Source organism: Electrophorus electricus, chromosome 12 (assembly GCF_013358815.1).
Source record: "Electrophorus electricus isolate fEleEle1 chromosome 12, fEleEle1.pri, whole genome shotgun sequence".
NCBI classification, from domain to species: Eukaryota; Metazoa; Chordata; class Actinopteri; order Gymnotiformes; family Gymnotidae; genus Electrophorus; species Electrophorus electricus.
The window spans coordinates 19,339,286-19,361,193 of record NC_049546.1 but is presented as its reverse complement, the minus strand read 5'-3'; the positions used below and the strand labels follow the sequence as shown (position 1 = coordinate 19,361,193).

Below are 21,908 nucleotides of genomic sequence, written 5' to 3'. Positions count from 1 at the left end.
AGTCAGCCATCTGAAGTAAAGCACTGTGGTAACTGCCTCTGTGAGCATACTGCTAATCCCACAGGGTTGTTTGGAAATGGCAGCCAAAGCCTCTTCCTTCTGCAGCCACAGGTGGAGCTGCTCACTCCTTCACAGGGACTCTTTAAGCGGTCAGGCATTGAATTTGTGGATCTCACAATTACTTCTCGGCTTGGACTGAATGTTTGAGCCTCTGAGCTTTTTTTGTATCCTTTTATTTTTTTTCATTGTTTTTTTTTTTTTTTTTTTTTATGGCCCAGCATTTGGACAATGCAAACTGGGCAGTGGAAGGGGTAGAGTTTGGCTGACAAATCGCCCATGGCAACAGATGAGATATAAACAGTGACTGAGCGTCTATAAAATCGCACAGCCCGACTGTTTCTGAATACAACTGATTTTAAGATGATTTTAATGGTCTTTAATGGTCAGAATGATTTTAGAATGCCTGATGCTCTATATTTTTAACGATCAAGATGAATTGTAAAAAGGTTAAAAAACCTTTTGTTATTGTGCACCAAAAACTTGAAACTATGCACCTATTTCTTTTCAGCCACCTACCAAAGAAGAAGTAAAATAATGTATTTAGCCAGTAAATTATAACATTTAGCAAGTAAATTATAATATTTAGCCAGTAAATTTGTTTACCTTTGCTTTTTATTGTTACTAAACATGCACCAAACACTATGATGCAATTTGAGAGGTAATTCTATGAAATGTGCTATAGAAATAAAGTTGTTATATAAGAAATTAATTATAATGAATTATAATAAAAATTAATAATAATATTTATAGCACTTAGTAGTAGTAGTAATAGTACCAGCAGTAGTAGTACAATTAGCAATAGAAGCTGTTTTTTAAATTTATTTTGATTAAATAGGGAAGTAAAAACTGTGAGTCTTTCACTTTCTTGAAAGTCAAACTGTTTACAGAGTTGTGCTCTCTAGCTTTTTAATTTTCAAGACTGTGTTAACCACTTTTTATTTTGTGAGTTTGTCTTTCTTACAGTTTTTGTGGTTAAAATAATTGGGCTGCTAAATCAGTCTCTCTCTCTCTAACCAAAGTCTCTCTCTCTCTCTCTCTCTTTTTCTCTCTCTCTCTCTCTCTCTCTCTCTCTCTCTCTCTCTCTCTCTCAATCTGCTGGCTGCCCACTCAGTTTCACAGGTGCTTCATCAGCAGATACAACAGAACAGCTCAGAAATTAAACTCTAAGTGCAGAGCAAGAGCACAGGTCTTGGGTTGAATTATTCATAGGGAGCCATTTGGAATATCACAAATGTCAGTCTCTGCTCTTAGAGATAGAGACGGTAAACAGCATCAACACATTTCCAATAAAAAGCTTCAGCATAATAAATTAACCATCACCTGGAGAGCATGCAGTATTAATATGGTGGGGACATTGGCGTCCAAGATGGAAATCACCACTACCCTAATCAAAGGGGGAAAATGGATAAAGATGGGATGTGGATTGTGAAATATTAATAGGCAGGTTCAGGGAGCAGATAACTCACTCTTCCCAGTTTATAGTGTCACAGGTCCTGTGGAAATTAACTTTCTGCTCGCAAGTGTTTTGGGGCCTTTTTGGAATGCATACTTCTTTTGATGCATGACTTTAGAATTTATTGAGCCTGGTAAGTAAAGAGAAGTTGTCTGATTAAAAAAAAATATTGAGAAAAGAATAGTGAGAGATGGCTATTGTAATCTTTGATGACCTTAAACTGTAGGGAGATAGCTAGGCACATTTTCAAATTTGATATATTAGAACAACAACAACTATAATAATACCAAATATCCAAAAATCAAAGGAAGGGTTCAAAAAATCTTGTAAATATACCAAGTATATTGGTTTGGTTTGGTTATAAATTTGCTGCTACACCATTCTACACAAACCTTTTACCACTTTAACACTTTAGCTTACTGTATGAACTTTGATACATTTTGAGAGCTCTCTGCTGTGTCCCTTCACTCAGTCTTGCTGTTGTACTAATGTACTAATGTTACTGGCACAAACCTCTCTCTCTCTCTCTCTCTCTCTCTCTCTCTCTCTCTCTCTCTCTCTCTCCCTCACTCTCTCTCTCTCTCTCTGTCTCTCTCTCACTCTCTCTCTCTCTCTCTCTCTCTCTCCCTCTCTCTCTCTCTCTCTCTCTCTCTCTCTCTCTCTCTCTCTCTCTCTCTCCACCTGATCGCCGCTGAGGAAACGTCCCGTTGGTGTCATGCAGGAGGAAGGCAGGGCAGCACGTTTATGGCTTTAAGACTAAAAAAGGTGAGTAAACGCTACAAAATGTGAACACATGCTAATTTATATTTAAAAAGGTCCATGAATGGCATTTGCATGTGTTTACCTCCACTACCCTGAATGTGCTGCACACTAGCATACAGTTTTTAGCAGCTGTCCAGGAAAATGTCATTTATTTGATCTTTCTTTTTTTCCTTTTTCTTTTTGATGCTATATATAGAGTTCAAATGCACTTTTTAAAATGCAAGCATAATTGAACAGTCATATGTTAAAGATAACATGTAAAAAGATAACTTACTTAAAAACCAGTGGTGAAGAACTAGTTAGATTGGAACATTTGAATTTCGCACAGGAGGGCAAGTATTTCAATGGGTTTGAGAAACATCTAACTAAACAACAAGACAATTTAAAGGAATAGGATGTATGGTAATCTGAAATGGCCAGAGGTGCCTTTATTTTTTATCAAAGACACCCTGAAATGAATAGCAGTGAATGGAAAGCTTCTCTCAGATGATCCTCTCAAGCCGCACTTCGGGTGGTACACTTTGAAATGCAAATGTTGGGTGGGGGGTTGGGGGGGTTGAGGGGGTGGGGGCTACTGGACAGGGTAATCAGTGTTCTTCAGTATTTGGTTCAGGTATTGGCTGCTGAAATGCAACAGAAGACTGTGCTGAGATCAGACTGTCAAAGTACAATGTTAGATTGATCACTTGTTTCTCCTTTCCCTTGGCCAGCTTCCTGTCCATTTTGATTTGCTTTAAATTATACATTTCATAATAACAGTATGCTATTTTTTAAAAAAATGTATTGCCATGGAAGAGTGATTGCCTGGGCCTTTGTAGGCAAGGGCATGTGGTTGTCAGGTGTCAGGTTTCATCCACTGCCTGAGATCAGACCCCTACGATACATTGTTTAAGCATGCAGATAGGAAGACTTACAATCATGTATCAAGGCTGCGTGGTTCATACATCAAACTGTGCGGCTCAAAGCAGAGTGCACCGATGCAGAGCACAGTAATATCTGAGAATGCTGGTGTGTGTATCTATAACATCTGACTTCCAGCTATATATAAAACATCTGTCGATATTCAGTTTTCCCTTCATATTTTAGCATTCCCAGCCATTCTTTGTGTTTTGCACAGTTATGATGTTCACTGGTATGGTTAAATGCTACTACATACCATTCCAATCAGTTTCACAGTGAATGCTGTTAGTCTGTGGGAAAGCGAACATCACTGTCTCAGGTACCATGCACCTGCGGATGCTGGAGTGAATGGGGTCCATCGGGTTCACCTGGCTTATAAAGGCAGTGGTTCAATCGGCTTGACATGTCATCATGGCGATGCCGCTCTGGTGAATATTCAGCAGACCTGCTGAGCTTGCACAGAAACACTCAAGATGTTTCTCAAAGCGTGGAAGGGTACAAAGCTAACGGTAATGTCCCCGGGGCAACTGCAAAATCGATTAACTGTACATGCCTGTGATTGACACCTTAACACCGATGTGTGGTGGCAGAGGAAGGAGAGTATATGCGATATTTCAGTAATACTCCACACGCCTGCCATATGGGTTGTCGGGAATAACTAATTTCACAATGTTAGACGAATCTCTCGCCAAAGTAAAGTACCAGTGCGTGTACCTTGCGTGTGTCTGTTCCACACCATGTTGAACCGGACCAGTACGTTTGACAGTCTGATTAATAGCAAGCTGCCTGAGGTGGCATAGCTGAAAATTCCCTGCTCTGCTCATGTCCGAGCCAATACATTTCTGGAGTGTATACCATGTTTTGGTTAATGAGTTCCAAGATGGCAAGTTAAACAAATAAATAAATAAATACACAAATAAATAAATAAAGTGGGGCCACGGTGCAGTTCAATAATAAGAGCGGTGTTAACTCAAGAGCGGAACCCCAGAAGCGTAGCTCATAAACAACCCGGCCTGAAGCAGCACTGTTCATTTGAATATTTACAAAAGTGATTGAGCTGTAATACTGGGGCTGACACCTTGCTAGAGGCTGGTGGAGTGTTTGGGCTTGGACTCACCCGAGACACCTTCCTAAATCACCAGCAAAACGCCAACATGCGCAAACAATATATATGCACATTGTGCTGTCGCTTCTTTCTCTCTGTCTATTAAGCATTAATATTTGTGGTAATGACTGCTAGAGGCAAAGCATTAACCACCTCTGTGCTGTTTTCATGTTCCAGACCCACACGTCAGGTTCGCTCTCATTGTCCTTGGGCAAATTCAGGACCAGCGTTGTTCTCTTGGGGACAGGAAGGGCTGGTGGCCTTCGGAATCTTCCTCTCGCCGGGGCCCCTTCAGGCCGGCAGCTGCTGGAAGCATTCATGTTTCATTAAGGATGAAACAAAATTGTGAGGGAGAGGCTGGAGGAGACCGGAAGTGGAATAAAGCTGTAAGAACATATGGAGAAGAATATATAATCAGACAACGAGAGGAAGATGGGTAAGAAGAGTGACAGAGAGGGCTAAGAGCAGAGATGAAAGGTAAAGTTTTATACACTGTCCTCTCTTGCCCACTGCTATTGTGGCGTAGCTTCTCATATCTTTGTGCCTGAATCATCCCACAGGATTAGACAAGCACTCCAATTCAGAGCCAAGACCTGCCCCTCTTTAAAGTCAGAGTTGCCAAAGACACTCATTCAGGATGTATCTACTGCTCTTCTGCTAGTGGAGACCATAGAGCTTCACAAATGCTGGCGTGCTCGTCCCAGCAGTGGTGAGAAGAACAACAGATGGAATGAGGCAGGTATAATCCTCCACCGAGACGCTGCCATGTGTCTTCTGACCACAGTGGGTGCATTGTTAGAAACCACAAGGAAAGGCATTGTGGGAAAGGTCAGCTTGCACTTGCTGATATAGTCTCTGAAATATTTTATTCTTTTGTTTTAACTTCCGTTGCTACCCTGTGACAACTGTACTCTGCTTCTACTGCTGCAGCACTCTCAGCAAATGGCATCAGTTAATTACAAATGTAATCTCAGGGGAAGAAGCTTTTGTGCTCTTACCTCAATATGGCAATCATATTACGTACATGTATCACACACACATGGAGGTGTTCATATGACAAAATAAATGTTTGACAGGAACTGTCAGTAAGTAAAAAGGTGCATGTATATATAATATATATAATAATAAAATTACTTATAAAATATATAAAAAGGTTCATTGCAATAGGTTCTAAATTTCTGAGAGTGTAGATCAGTTCTTTCTTTTTGAGCTTCTGGCAGTGAAAACAAATGTCATTAATAGGCATGTCCCCTTGTGGGCAACATATTGATATAGATATCCAAGATTTCATAGTGGTCTTTAATACTGCTGACATCCACCAGATGAAGGCAGGGAACAAGTCAATCTCACTATCTATCTTTAAATTTCACTTCCTCAAACATCGCTATGCTCGCTCACACAGACGAATGTGCACAAGTCTTCCCGTGTACACAACAGAGAAAGAGGGAGCCACCCGTATTACTAGTGGCGGCTGGTGAAGAACCCAGCCGTGGGCGTGCGCATTCCAGCAAGCCTGCTACAGCGCTGTAGCAGGAGGAAAATCATCCTTTGGCGTTCACACGTCTGCTGTGCACTTGGAATTCTGGCAGAAAAAAGATTCGCTTCATCCATGGTTCACATACACTTTGCTTGTTCTGCTCCGCTCCTCAGACAGCAAAACACCACAGGAAACGGCCGAAGCAAGGTGACGTTTTTGTAAGTATTAGTAACAATTAAAATGCCTGCTTTCCCTACAAAGATGGAGCTCATGGGTTTTATGTTTCCACGTGGTGTCCTTTGGCAAAAGAATGCATTTCACAGCTTAAACTGAGATACGTTCATCTTTGGCATGTTTACCTAAAGCAGCCCCCATTGGCCTGTTCTCACTAGCTGGCGAGACATCTCATTCACAGTGGGGGTATTGATCTTGGCAGTCTTTGAGGGACAGGATTTCAGTACACAAGTTATTTAAGAGCCTGAACTAATGCAGTGTGATAGAGTCATTGTGACTGGCATAACTATTCCCTTTGGTGCTGTGCCTCGAGTCCTTTGCCCTTGTTCAGTGAAAGACGGTTTTGTCATTCTGCAGTTGTCAGGAGAGGGACAGGAGAGTGGGTTCCTCCGCCAGTCTGCCCTCACCTTTACGCACGTCGCTACTGTCTGCTAGTTCTGGACTGAGACTCCCCTGTTGCTAATCTTGCATTAAGGCCCACCTGCTTTTCACCCAGCAGGGGTAAATACCTTTGCATGAAGCCTGGAGAACAGCAGCACGTCTGTAGCTGAAAAAAATAAAATATAATCCCTACATATACCTTCTGAAAACACTGCACTCCGAATAGCATTGCTGCAGGTATAACTGATGCACAGGTGTCATTAAGAACTTTCATATAATGCATACTTACAATTTACAAAGACAAGTTAAAGTATGAAACTTAAGTCCTTGGGAATATGTCTTGACCTGAAATTCATTAAGTCTGTATTTTGTACTAGTGCAAGTAATAGCTGCTCAAGAAGGAACTGAGGTTACAGTCAAGGAAGAAAACTAATAATATTCATATTTAAAGCATTTAGTAGACCTGTTCATCCAGGGTTCCTTACAGAATCCTTTATCCTTAGTGTTGACTCAGCCTCAGTTAGAGGGTCAACTTTACAGGCCATATAATAGCAGAGGCTGTGCTACTTTTCTGTTATTTTCAAAAGAACCACATGAAGCCTGCCCACTCTTAGACAAATCCAGCAAGTCATGTGGTCTGCTCTGATACATGGTAAAGTCTCCAGACAGTGGAAATATTCCTCTGATTTTCACTGGCAAAATCAAAACCATGAAGAAGTCATAGCCTGTCTGTGTTGACTTGGCCTGTCTGTGATGAATATGATTTGACCTGTGAGCTCATTTGCTCATATAGTGATAATTAAATCTAAACCCACCCATCCATTTATTCTCATACATATAAGTGTTATCTGGTGATATGTTCTCCGGGTCTTCGCAGGTCTCCTGTCACAGGTGGACTATCTCATTACTTTTACATTTAGAAATGGGAAAGAGTGTGGAAGAGTGTCCTCCATGGGAAAGGCAATATTTCTAAACACTCTATGTATATTGTAGAGGCTGCGATGCTTTAGTGGAGAATTTTAATTGTGGGTGGTTTATATTGGAAAATTAAAGGGGTTTTTTTTGTTTGTTTTTTTTTGTTTTTAGTATCCTCAACTGTGGTGCAGGATTAGTTATAAACCAACCAACCGACCGACCAACGTACCTGCCAACCAACCAAACAACAAACAAACAAACAGACAGAGCAGAAGGTACCATCAGCACATAACATTTAACCATGCAACAGTGACCAAAAAGGCCAAAGAGATCACAGATTGTGCATTGACACATGAAGAGGTCTCAGGCAGAAGGGAGGCCTCCCTGATGGCACTACATATCTCTTATTCATCCCTCCACTCCCCTATTCATTTCAACCACACCATACAGGAAGACAATGTCACATAGCAGGTAGCTAACGATGAAATACAAATGACTCCTGTGAAGTTACACAACACCCCAAATAATTACATTTAATTAATTAATACAAAGTCAGCCCTAAAATGCCCTCCTCTTGGAAGCAATTACCAGTCATTTAGCATATTAAAGCATCGCTTAATTTTTGTTTTTATCATAGAGCCACACGAAGAAGTCAAGCAAATGGCATTTAGTTCTTAACAAAAGCCTTCACGCATCTCCACAGCTGTCTGCTCTCCATTCATTTTTCTCCTTGGTGTTTCGAAGATCATAAGTTCAGGGGAAAATTAAAAGGGCTGTCTGTGTTTAATTCAGTCAATTGTGGAGTGCATTTGATGAAAAGAGCATCTATCATCTTTAGGTATTGTGTGCGTGCTCATAATGAATGATCTTCTTTCAGGGGGTTGTGTTGACCACTACATCTGTCCAGCTGTTTATTGCAGTAGACCTTCATCTACAACAAAGATGATTATCTTGTTGTTTTGTGCAATTAATTGTGCTTATTAACTTCTAATTTGTGGACACAATGGGCCTTTTAGAATAGAGTTTGCTAAAATTCTCAGCGAGCTGGAGATGCAGTCTGGTATTTCGAGCAGCCGGAATAAATTGCATATGTGTCTATATTCACAGACAAGCTCAGTCTGAGCCAGAAGTTCAGCTTTTGTCTCATCTGTCCACAGCACATTGTTTTAATAGTGTAATATCTAGGTGGTCTTCAATATCATATACATTTTTCCCCTAACACTCTTTTCTACATGTTTAGGAGTCCTGCAGTGTGTCCTTGTCATTGGTGAGGGGTCTGATCTTGAAAGGGTCCGCTCTTTAGGGGAGGTGTCTAATCTCTGTGGGAATTTCTTCCATTTGGAAACACAAACTGCCTGACTGATGAGAGATGTCTTTTCCATTGCGAGTGGAAATCTTTCCAGTTTTGTGAGCTTAAACACCTTTTTTTTTTAGGTCCTCTGAAGTCTCTTTTGAATGGGTCACATTGCACATTGCATTACCGATTGCAACAGGTGTGCAGGGCAGGTAAAATTCTCATGTTTTGTATTTAGTTGCTCAGCCCTGTGGCAGTAGCATTTATGGTTAAAGGTGAAGTATGAGTATGAGGTATGAGTCCCATGTCAATCACAGCTACCAGTCAAAATTATTTGTAGGAGTCACCAGCCCAGAAATCTAGTAGAAAATAATTTTAGCATAGATTACCAGTCTTGTTTGGTACATGACCCAATGAGGCAAATATTGTGCAGTATGGTATATGTAGTTCTAACTAAGGCCTCCTGTCTAAACCATTGTGTACATGTTTTGTGTTTTTCTTAAATGAAAATAAAAGTGCATCCATTAGGTTTATCCATTACTGTAAACTATACAATTGATTGAATCAATATAAACCACATTATAAAACTTTAAAAACTCTCTGGTACAAATGCATAGCCAAACTTGTTTCTGGAACAAGCTTTATTAATATTTGTAAATGATTCACAGTAGCCAGCTATCAAGTATTAATAATTTATTGAATACGGTGAGCTCATAGAATAGCCCAGAGAAAGAACTGTAGACAAGTGTAGCAGCCAAGTTCTTGGATAAAGTATAAATATATCTATATTTGTCTTTCTATTAAAATGTATGTTTCTGTGGTGCTTGTGTGTGTTTGTGTGTGTGTGTGTGTGTGTGTGTGTATGAGAGAGAGAGAGAGAGAGAGAGAGAGAGAGAGAGAGAGATAGAGAAGATGCATTATATATCCTCATGTTCTTTTATGAAACCCCTCTTCTAGGGCTCTACTGCAGATAGCATTGATTGGTCAGGGCAGTCTATTTTATATTACATGACAGCAGAAGACTGTCAGGTAGTCCTCTTTGTAAAAATGCTTTAGTCTTTGATTAGCCTGTTAAGAGAACACTGTGTAAGAGGAGAGGTAAAATCAATGGAAGAAAGAAGCATTTCGATTAGAATGATCAAAACAATGCCTTGTCTAGTGTTTGTTCAGAACTGGCAGAATGACTTTTGCCTTCAGTCTGCTGCTCACTTATTCTTTTGACACAATCATCAAATTTATTAAAACACAGCATGATAAGTTTGCTGAGCAGGCTCAAACTGTCCTTCCAAACATGCCAAGTAGCTAATCCATGTTAGTTAACTTTTGTGGATATGTTAGCTGTTTTAAGGCAATGACTTGCATCATAACGCTCTGCAGAAATTTGGTTTGCATTTTGACCAGTGGTGCTACACACATGTCCACATAGGCAGCAGTGACAACAACTTCCGTTCTGCACTTTCATGGGAGTTTTGAATGTGACTAATAAACCCGTCGGTGGGTCACTTAAGCGAGCCTGTCGCTCTGAGCAGAACTACATTTATTCATCATGTGTGATATCTGATGGCACTATCCACATATTCACACATATGTCCCTTCCTGAGTAAGCATAAACAGGCCCACCACTCTGTCTGTGAGCTTCTTTGAAGCTTAGCAATGCATCTGTGAATATTTGCATAATTCGGACCATGATGTTCCATTTAAGGGTTCAGTCAAGTCAGATGGGTTAGTCAGAATGTAGCAACGTGTTACTTAAATGCCATAAGTGTTATATATATATATATATATATATATATATATATATATATTATATATATATATATATATGAAGCAGGCCCTTTTGCATTTAAATGTTTTGCAGGTGATTTTTCTATAAGGGGCATCAGTGCAGGTCAGTTGGATTGGAAATGTGCTTCTCTTCATTGGTACAACCAATGTGGGCAAATGAAACGAGAAACCAAGATGACAAATGGCCAATCACCTTTAGTTTCCTGCACTGTAAATATTTGGAACCAGAATTGAACTTGGTGGGTGGGTTGGAAAGAGTTTTAACACGATGTGTCAGTTGGCAGTCAAGTATTATGTGGAGCTTTCTGTTTAAACTAAGGCTGCACTTTCAGCCAGGAACAATTGTGCATTCTAGTCAAACTTCAGATAAATATTTTACTACACATGCAGAAAATTGAGTTTTGTATTGCAGTGTTTCTCACCCGAATTTTCAGGAACCACATTTGCAGTCCACTCCAACAGCCACTACACATGGTATGGAGTATTCAGTGATCTTAATGGCTAGATGCAGATGTGGCTCAGGCACTGGAACTGCCCAAAAACCTGAACTGACTGGTGAATCCAAAGTGCTACGTCAAGAAACACAAATCCGGCTTGGGTGAGAAATGCCCTTTGTTACATCTGCTGTGTGTTACTGTGCAATAATCCTAACGGCAAATATTACTTTAAAAAAAATTACTGACATTTAGGCAAACATTTAAGCAATTTTCTAGCATGAACTGTAAAAATAAATTCAAGTGTCAAAGTACAAGGGTGATGAAGCGATGGCTCCATATTGTGTCAGTGTGGCATGGTGCATGGATAACAATACTCACAGAATGATATTTACTTGCGCACCTGAATGGGTGATTCAGTCTCCTCATCAAAACATTTCCAAAGGCAACATTTGGAAGCAAAGGAAGCGCGAGCTAAGCAGCTGTAATCAGATTGTCCATGGACAACAGCTCTTAGCGGAAGGGTGGGGATTTTTGGTGGTGTTCCTCGTGGAGGAACACTAATGAAAAATAATGGTGCCATCCTTCTCAGATATTGCACTCCTGCTATTGGATTTACCTGCTCTGGCAGCGCGGGGCGTGTGCAGAGGGCCGTTGATCTCGTCACGTAATTAGGTTTGCCTGGTTTCATTGCTGTGAATCTGTACCTTGAGGGATGGATGCTTGGTGGTGATGCAGGTGAAGCCTCCCGTGGAGGCTGCACCCACTTGCCTGTGATGCGGCTGCTTCTGCCTAAGGTTGTTAGGGTAGAGGGGGGCATCTCGGCCTTACTGAAGGGAGGAGAGCAAAAAAGATTAAGTGGAAGCAATAAAGATGAAGACTTAACAACATCCCTCAAAGGTATAATAGTCCATGCCAAGCCAACCATGATTAAATTATTTCATAATCTATTGAACAGGATATGTGACATGACAGATAGATTATTAACTTTTTCACCAAGCTTGGTATTTGTATTTGCTCTGGGTGTCACCTTTACGGGGACATACATGTTGTTTACAAGGGCGTGGTGTTACGATCTGGGTGCTGGAATATAGGAAGTCCTATAGCTGAACAGAAATAGAAGGACTTCCAGCATTGATGGCAGAAGGAGAGAGGTGGGGGGTAGGGGCTGAATTTAAAGCCCCGAAAAGTAAAACCTGCTTCATTATAATCGTACAGTTTTTTAGACTTGAAGGTGTTATGTCAAAATCAATGTAAAATACAAAATAAACCGATAATGCATCACAATCTCACAGCTGCCAGTTTCTAAGAATGTGCACAATTTGACCCATTAACTTTGGGGTGGATTTAGTGCCTTTGGTATTTCTTATGACTTCAGTAGTATGAAATCCAACAAGAATTGTTTCTACAATATCCCATTAATTCTATATCGAAGTAGGCTGGATAATAAACTGTGAACGGTGTGCTCTCTACTAATGCAGTCGATTTTTATGGACTGTTATTCTCAGGGTTTTATATTTCCCAGGCCTAGTCATACATGAGGATTTGTTTAAGAAGTAAGCAACCCGCTGACTTACACTCTCTGTTAGGTCCTCAGGACAAGGCACCTAAGCCTAACTTCAAATCATTGTTTCCTGCGTTTATTTTGAAGATTGACTGTCTTTCAGACTAGAGGAAATGAAGAAATCATCTTAGCAAGCGCCCTGGATTTCCTTTGTTCTTACTGTAAATTAATCAAGCAGCAATACTACAAGTATTATGAATGTTTCTTTTTTTCCCCTGTGAAAAAAAACCCCAAAAACCCTGTACTTAGACATGGTTGGATAATGTCAGAAATGATGTCCTTGTTAAGAGGACAGGGCAGACACAAGCCAGAACTAATCTGTCAATGTCACCCAAACATTTCGGTGGGCGCTGTGGGGAGACTAGAGGCTTCAGACGCGATTGTTGTACAATACCAGTGTAATGCTACAGGTATTTATTTCTTTTTATTTACAACTATATCCATATTTAATGTGCCAGTTGTCACTGAATGTCTTCAGGTGTCTGTAGCACAGAACAGTAGAGTCCCCTCGGATGTTCTTCCATGGCTTCAAGCACCAGCGAGCTACAGCAAGTCTCATGGTTTTTTTTTTTTTTGTTTGTTTGTTTTTTGGGGGAGGTAGTTTATGTATATTTGTTGAATGTAGAATATACATTATACCGCTTTATGTGAGTTTTGTTTCCCCCCAGAATAAAATGATATGAAGCTGATGGAAGGTTTTGTCACCTGTACTTTTGCTAACCGTTTTTCCCCCAATCACAAGGGTGCACTGGATTTAGCCTCTAAACTACTGCACAGCAGATGTGTAAACACCATAATTTGTTTATTATTGTGCCAAAGCTAGAACTGTTGACCTAATGTGGCATTACCAGAGAAAGACAGAGAGAGATAGAGAAAGTAATGACTTCATAGTTGCAGTGGATGTCGTTTACATCATGTATCCAGACACAATCATGAATAACAAAAGGTTCAGAGAAAACACTAGCTAATTTGACAGTCTACATAACCCACATGACTATACAGACCAATAAGAACTATAGGACAGTCTACATTACCCACATGACTATACTGACTAATAAGAACTATAGGACAGTCTACATAACTCACATGACTATACAGACCAATAGGAACAAACAGGACAGTCTACATAACCCACATTGACTATACAGACCAATAAGAACTATAGGACAGTCTACATAACCCACATGCCTATACAGACCAATACGAACAAACAGGACAGTTTACAAAACCCGCTTGACTATACAGACCAATAAGAACTATAGGACAGTCTATACAGAACATCAAGACCATGTACACAGAGTGTCTAGAATCCCTTAAACATACTTTTTTTTGAAGTGCATTGTATCATCACAATATGCTTTTTAGTATATTATTTTGGCAAACATGCAAATAGTTCTTATCTAATTGTCATTATCATTGCTAAAAACAATTTCACAAGTAAAATGGCCTGTAGCTGTAAACACTGAGACTAAAATGTAAACTTTGACATCAACATATATATAAAATACTGCTATATTTATCTATATTCATTCTCTGTGTGTGTGTGTGTGTGGGGGGGGGGGTGTCACTGCTCAAATGCTTACAGAATGTATGAGAAAGTTGGTGCAGAGTGAAAAACTGGTTTCATGGTAATGTTGTATATCACTGACCTCATGCATGATAAAACAACAATCAGTGTGGTCTGAGATTCATTTTTCACTTCTTTTCACAATACGAAGTTTTGTACGTCAGACACCTTGCACGCCCTATTATGCTTTGTATTAGGAGCAGTTCTGCTCGTATTTTCCATAAACATGTTACATACTTTTTTCTTTTTTTTTTTTTGAGTCATTCAAATATGAAACTCCAGAACCGAACAGGTTTTCCTTTATGACAAGTTGCAGGTATTTCTGCTCTACACTTTCACTGGTGCTTTACATCCTGTTTTGTACCTTTGCACCACGACTGTCAGGCATAACAAATCATCTTCCCCATGCTGCTGCAACCCTACAGACAGCATCGTAGTGCTGATGTACATTAACGGCAAGACTAAGATTTGCATCAGGCTCCGCCATGTTAGATACCATATAAAAAACATGTTTGCTTTTAAAATGCACTCAAGAAAACCAACAGGGAGCAAGTCCAAAGGGAGAGCCAGTTGTTCAGGGGGAGTTTAGTCTCTGAGTGGCTGCGGATGCTGTAGGTGCCAGAGCGCAGAGTGCGAGCCAGACGGGACCCCTCAGCCAGCTTTCATTAGCGTGTTACCACGGCAATATGGGAAGCTGCCGAGAGCCCACATTCCTCTTTAAACACACTGCAGTGACATCTAAAATAAAAATGTCAGGATAATGAGACCTCTCATTAGATGGTAAAGAGGCTTATTTCTCCTCGGTTTGAAGCAAAGAAAGCAATAATCTGATGGGCCTGAGAGCAGACAGGTGATACAGATCATTAAACACTCATGTGGAAACAGATTGTGTGGGACAGGTCACTTGCTCCCTTGGAATGGTTTATGACTGTTACTCCAGCATGAGATCACTAAGACCGGATGTTCGTATTTTCTACTGGCCCCTTAGCAACTCGTACTAAATCTCTCTCTCTCTCTCTCTCTCTCTCTCTCTCTCACACACACACACACACACACACACACACACACACACACACAACACACACACACACACAAACGCACACCCTAAAACCATTAAACATTAAAATGCACAATATAATGAATTGTTTAATGATTTATTAGCTTTGGATTTTTTTCTTCCTAGCTATATCAAGTACTCATGCAAAGAATTATGGGAAGCCTGCATCTTTTTATAGCCAAAAGCATTCTTCTTGGTGCACTCTTTACATTCACTTTAATTTTAGGCAGTTTAGGAGGTCAGACTACTAGGGTATATCATTGGGTTGTCAAACTTACTAAAATGTTTACTGTGAGAAAGGTCCTCTCAAGAAGCTTATCTATTAAAACCTTTGGAATAGAAAACTCACAAAATGTTCAGATGGACTTCTGTACGCGATGCCGGAGATGTGAGTTAATAGTCACAGCATGCCCAAATGGGGGCTTGGAAGGCCACAGTCATGCACACTTTAGTGATTTCCCTGAGTGAACCTGCTCAACAAATCTGACAATCACATGATGAGTGTTCAAGAAGGCAGCCCACAGAAAATGTGATGGACTCTGGTCTCCCTGGACCAAAGATGGACATGTTGCCTGACTGACCTAAAGGGAACAACCCAATATAAAAAAAATAACATGTTCCCAGCAGTAGAATGCAGAACACCACTACTGCCTCATTACTTCAGTGTCCATATGCGTTTTATCTTTTATTCCTCAGGAGTTATAAATTATTTAAATAGAGCAAATCAGAACTGCTGAATTGAAATTCAAGTAAATAAAAGTAGGCTCTTTGTGTAGCTCTAACAGGTAACACTTTACAATGCAGTCCAGTACAATAACGTCAATAGTACTTAAGTATTACTTAAGGCACAGCATTATAACATGCTGCTGTTCTAACAGACAAAACCTCTAAATGGAGAACCCCTTGTGCCGTTAGCTTGTAATGGTGGAAAGCACAGTATGAATCAAAGAAAAAAGAAACCGCTTGAAAACATCATGATTTTGTTATAATTGTTATTTAACCACCTACTGTTTAAACAGAAACCCACTGTAATTTTTTTCTTATAACTTCAATAGGACTTGATTTATGGGTAATCGGCACTATGCCCATTTATAATTATAATTCTCATTTCAAACCCACAAACATAGTTAAATTTTGCTGTTGTGTGTGTGTGCAGCTAACGTAATGGAAAAATAGATGATTCTAGAAGAGAAAGATGGAGAGAGAGAGAGAAAGAGAGAGAGAGATAGAATGAAATACTGTAATTTTCTTCTCTCCGTATGCTGAGGAATGTGTAGAGGATAGAGCATAGAGAATGCATTAAATAACAGGACAGGGAATAAACTCAGCAGGTTTTTTGTGGTCTTGTGTAAATTGTGCATACAGTTTTAACATATATTACAATGGTCAAGCTGGACAGTGCTTTCACTCTTCTTCCAGAACGATCTAGAAGCTTCTGCTGCCTAAAAGACCAAAGTTTATTCAGCGTCATACAATGCATCTTTAAATGGATTTTCTTTACCCTGGTTCCCAGAATGCATTTGATAATGCCACTGGTAAATAATGCATTTGATAACTGCACTGGTAAAGCTTGTAAAGTGCCTGTGGGACTTGGTTGAACCCGACTCTTCGTTGACATGTTGGATATTTGCAGTTGTACTCCAGCCGGGCCTTGCTGGATATTAAAATGTGAGACAGAGGGGGGGCTATCTTGAATTATGCAATTGATTTTCTAGGAAATCTCCAGCAAGCACAAGGAAAACAGGCTATCTTGAATCTATAAATCACTGCTGCTGTGCTTTCTCAGATACAGTAAGAACCAACAAGGAAAACAAAATCTGGGAAAAATAAAATGAAGAGGAAAGTAAAAGGCAACCAAAGCTAAAGGAAATGATGAGGTAAGTGTGGGGAGAGTGGAAGGTAATAGTATTGTTACTATGACGGTAATAGTATTGTTACTATGAAGGTAATAGTATTGTTACTATGAAAGTAATAGTATTGTTACTATGAAGGTAATAGTACTGCTACTATGAACGTAATAGTATTGTTACTATGACGGTAATAGTATTGTTACTATGAAGGTAATAGTATTGTTACTATGACGGTAATAGTATTGTTACTATGAAGGTAATAGTATTGTTACTATGAAGGTAATAGTATTGTTACTATGACGGTAATAGTATTGTTACTATGATGGTAATAGTATTGTTACTATGAGGGTAATAGTATTGTTACTATGAAGATAATTGTATTGTTAGCGTAGGATAGTATTCGTTATTTAGTGTCAAACTCTCCATTGTTTAGGTGACTTGATTTAAATCCTGAAAGAAGTGAACTGCTCATGATTCTATATGTGATCAGTGTCTACATCATGTTACATTGTGTGAAAGTTATGTGCTTGTGTGTTTGTTTGTTTGTTTGTTTGTTTGTAATCAATGTTATGCCTGACTTGTGAGTTGAAGGAGGGTATGGTCGTGGGCAGAGCAATGCCTTCATGTACTGCTTTTGAAGATGTATGCATTGTAGATCTGACATCATTAATCTCTTGTTTAAGGTGCACTCTGGCAGTCTGAGGTGACAGACAGCACCAAATGGAAGATAACATGCACATTTCAGCAGTTGGCATGGGACTGTTTTCATTTTCCGCTCAACATAGTTTGCAGCTTTTGGGTATTCTACATTTATATTTCTTCATTGTTTGTGTCTCTAGTAGTGTGAACACATGGGCGTCAGTGTTTGGGGAAGATTCTCTTTCATTAGATCACTAGGACAACTCTAGTACTTTTCTGTAGGTTTGCCCATCTCAATTTCCACTATTTTCCACAAGGTTGCTATAACGGTTGTCCTAGAAAACAGGTGCATGCACTCTGTTGTAGGACTCTTTTGGTGATTAGACATGCTAGAAAATCAAATAAATGCCACACTCCATTGGTTTGGAGTGTAGGGTCTAATGTAGCAGGACGTGGTTTCTTACTCAGAGTGATGTAGTGCCATGCATGTTTGACATTGGTCCACTTTGTTCTTTCTGTTGATTTGGCACTTCTTCCAGACTTCCCTGGGCCGGGATCCATTCATTCACTCAACATGGCTTGCCACTTCACCAGCTGTGCTTCACTATGGTTAGGGTTCCTGAATATGACTGCTTGTTTTGTCATGGTTTTTTTTGAAGTGTTTGATGAAGTATTGAGTCTAGTGTTTGATTGTGTTTAGTGTTTGATTTTGTGTTTAGTGTTTAATTATGTGCTCACACTGTGCTCACACTGTGCCCTGTTCTTGACAATATCTGGGGATGTAGCATGGCAAATTTGACCATTTTTGCCACTTCAATTGCAGTGGAGTCACACATGTAACTTTGCTTGCACATTTTTGACTAAAGACATAACTCAATCATCCCAGTGCTCTTGTTCTTCTTACCTGTTAAGACCATACCTCAAAGCTAACTACTACAGTGCATGTACTGTATTTGAACACCAAATAAGAACAGTAGATGGGTTTGCTACTTTGTTTTGCAAATTGCTAATAAAACTTTATTTTACATTTGGCTTGCATCTCATTCCTGCTGCTCTCAAGAGATCAGTGCTGCCTAATTTTGAGAGGGGCTTTTCATAAAAGGAAAACTACACTACAAATATAATAGCAAAGAACTGAAGGTGACTTAATAGCAGAACAATACCTGGTACAGAATAAAACTAGAAAAGTCCTCAGCTTTCTGGTCTAACTCCTAACTGACAGATCAAAATCATATAAACCATAAATGATGTATTAAACCTTATTGTCATTGAACATGTGTCATATCATAATGGGGTGTATACAGTGTTTGGTCCAATATTGTATATATTCATGTCGACACAAAACTAATGGCTAGTTTTTCATCATATCTCTCATCCACAACTTGAACAGCTCATACTATACTGACGAACAGTTATTTTGCACATTAAACCATGTCCCATTATTAGTTCCTCAAGTCTGGTCATGGAGGCCCCTCCTATCCGACTGGGTCTCTGAAACTGAACATATCACCTGGTATTTCATGAAACAGGTTAATTGGCCAGCTGCCCAAACACTGTTGCAAATGTCCACTTCTGTGTTTTGAGACATATTTCTGCTCCTGGGCATAAGGTCAATCTTGAGTTGTTCAGACAAAGTTCACTACTAAAACTAAAGAAATGTAGGAAACCCTCTGAAAATGAAACAGGAACAAAGCCTCTGCATTCTCTGATACCTATCAACCTGGAAATCAGTTACTCCCGCAGACAATCTCAAATTAGGGTTAGTCCTGTAGAAACTCTGAGACTCAGCTTCTGGTAAAATAGCTTTTCACTCTCTTAAGTCACAAAGTTTTGTATCTGGATACTTGTTTTTAAATGACTTCTGATTGCCTTGATGCTGGCAAAGATGATACATAGTGGGATTTGTCTTCCAGATGACTCAGAAGGAGCCCTGGGGGGGGGGAGGGTAAGAAGTTCCAATACCCTACACAGATTGGAGGATATAAAGAATTGATTTTCTCTGGTGTAATAAGAAGAAGAGCAAGTGCATGTTTTTAGCACCAAATCTGAACAAAGCAAAGCAAAACTCTCAAATGGATGCAGAGCTGGGCCCTTACACCAGTTCTGTATTGGACTGTGTCCACTGCAATGGCTTTGCTGTGATAGGCTGTTGGTTATGATAGCTTTTGTCAGTTTACAATGGCACAAACTTCACAATTCTTAACATGCTGAAAGGGAAAATGATTAATAAAAGAAAAGTGAAACCATTTGCAAGATGCATACACTTTCCAATATTGCCTGTTCTCATAGTAATCTCAGTCCAAACGGACTGTTCCGGTCTAAATATGGGATTAGCCGAGAGCAAGGCATGCTATAGCCAAGGATGGACGGACAGACGGACAGACATCCGCATTGTAGTGTACACGCCATCGTAAAAGGATCCTTCACATGTGCCAAAAGCAATAAAACACGGAGTTAAAATACACACAACTTCACAAAACTATATCGGATCCAACGAGCTATGAAATCGCCTTAGGGCTAGAGTAGGTAGCTTGTGTTCACAACAGAGATAAGTATGGATGTCCGTTGGAGGATGGGTGATCTGACACGATGAACACTGCATTATGAGCTACTCCTTTCCAGCTTTTGCTGTTCTTCTGCTTCTTCCCCAGAAAAATTAAAAAGAAATATGCATTGCTCTGGTCGCACACAACCAACAGCTTCTTGAATCACTGCATCTAATTTGCAACAATTCCCAAATTCTCCCTGGCAGCTTATTTATTGCCAGGTTTAGCGGTAGAGTGGGCAAGAGATTACATCATCAGGGTGTAAGCGAACTGCACAAGCATTAAATTGGATTGAATCCTATTATCGAGTGCATTTCTGTGTTGGTTATTTGTTGTGAGAATCCAGAGGAGAAATGCAAAAAAAGTAAAAAAAAAAAAAGCTTGGAATTTAAAGGTATGGCGAGAACACAAGGTGCTTGTTAACGGGCCCTACTCACAGGCTTGCTATTTCTGAACATGAACAGGAACCAGGATTCCTAAAACTCACTCGGGGGCCTTGGGTTCAGCACTAGGAAAAGCTCTGGACAACACGGTGGAAATGGAAGCGTCTTGGATCTACCACTGGACATGTTGGTGCTGGTGGTGTGAAGAGCCGTTGAACTGGTCAAAGCAGAGGACCAAAGTGACCAGTAATTCCATAAGACGAAATAAAGAGATTAAAACAAGGACAAAAATGTCCTTCTGCAGGAAGTGAAATAAAAAGATTTTATCCTGTTCACTGAAATACATAAATGGGGTTCCAATGCAAAAAGCAATTACAGGAAATACATGTAGTCATTAGTTATGCTGTAGGTACATTCAAATTTTGGGATTTAACAGAACTATAGAACATGAACTAGTTAAACCCTGAACAGAAAAGATTGTCCCTTTAATGTATTGTAAAAAAATTATGCAAAATTATACATACATGGGCAATCTAACCATCAAGAAATGGACCCCCTAGTCTTCACTCTATTCTCTTTGAGACTGGGAGTCATATTTTGTACATCCCAAAAGTCCTTTTAAATGCCTCAGTTTCAAATGTCCACATACAAGTAGAGGGAAGAAAAAAAATGTCCTCGTGATTTCAGAGATGAAAAAAAGCTACTATTTCAAAGTCATTATATTAATAATCTAAATGGACGTTTTATAATTTAATACATGCAATTTATGAGCGATGACTTTCTACTGAGATATCAGCAGATAGAGTGAAAAGAAACAAGAGTCTGAATTAAACCTCAGATATTAAGCTCTTTTGTGGACAATAGCAAGGCGCACAGAGTAACAGTCGTCAGTCCTTAGCCAAGCTGCCTCTCGCCCTCACAGATGACGGGCTGATCCAACACTTTCCTCCTCATGAAAGGAAAAGAGCCTCTGAGTAAAGAACTAAGCTACTCTGCTTTCACATAATTATGCATATATCATGTTAGTGAGACCTAGGATGCATGTGTATGTATGTGTGTGTGTGTTTGTATGTGTGGTGTGGGTGTGTGTGTGTGTGTGTGTGGGTGGGTGGGGGGTGCTGTCCTGTGCATTAGGAGGTAGCGGATCTGCCTGGCTTAGTTTAGGGAAAATGCTGCTATCTTCCTCTCCAATTTACAGAGAGAAGATATGTGTGTGTGTGTGTGTGTGTGAGACAGAGATCTAAGAGGCAAAGCGTGTGTGTGTGTGTGCGTGTGCAAGAGAGAGAGAGAGAGAGAGAGAGAGACAGAGAGAGAGCTCTCCAGGTGCAGTGTTACACTCTCATCCACTATAGTCTCTAACATCATCCATGGAGAATATTTCAAAGCACTAAGGACATTCTCCTGGCCATCATTAACACTCCTATGAAAGTATATATGTGTGTGCAGAGAAACTACATTCAAACTGCACTCTATAAATATAGTGGCTGATATTTGCAGAACCT

The 21,908-nt window shown here is 39.8% G+C and overlaps 1 long non-coding RNA gene across 1 annotated transcript; it reads left to right on the top strand.

The window, feature by feature from the left end:
* Nucleotides 1-16,798: 16,798 nt before the first annotated feature.
* LOC113586722 lies at nt 16,799-18,435 on the top strand. Its single transcript, XR_003411646.2, has 3 exons — nt 16,799-16,865; nt 17,522-17,637; nt 18,017-18,435. It is a non-coding gene; the product is annotated as an uncharacterized LOC113586722 (long non-coding RNA).
* The last annotated feature ends 3,473 nt before the right edge of the window (nt 18,436-21,908 follow it).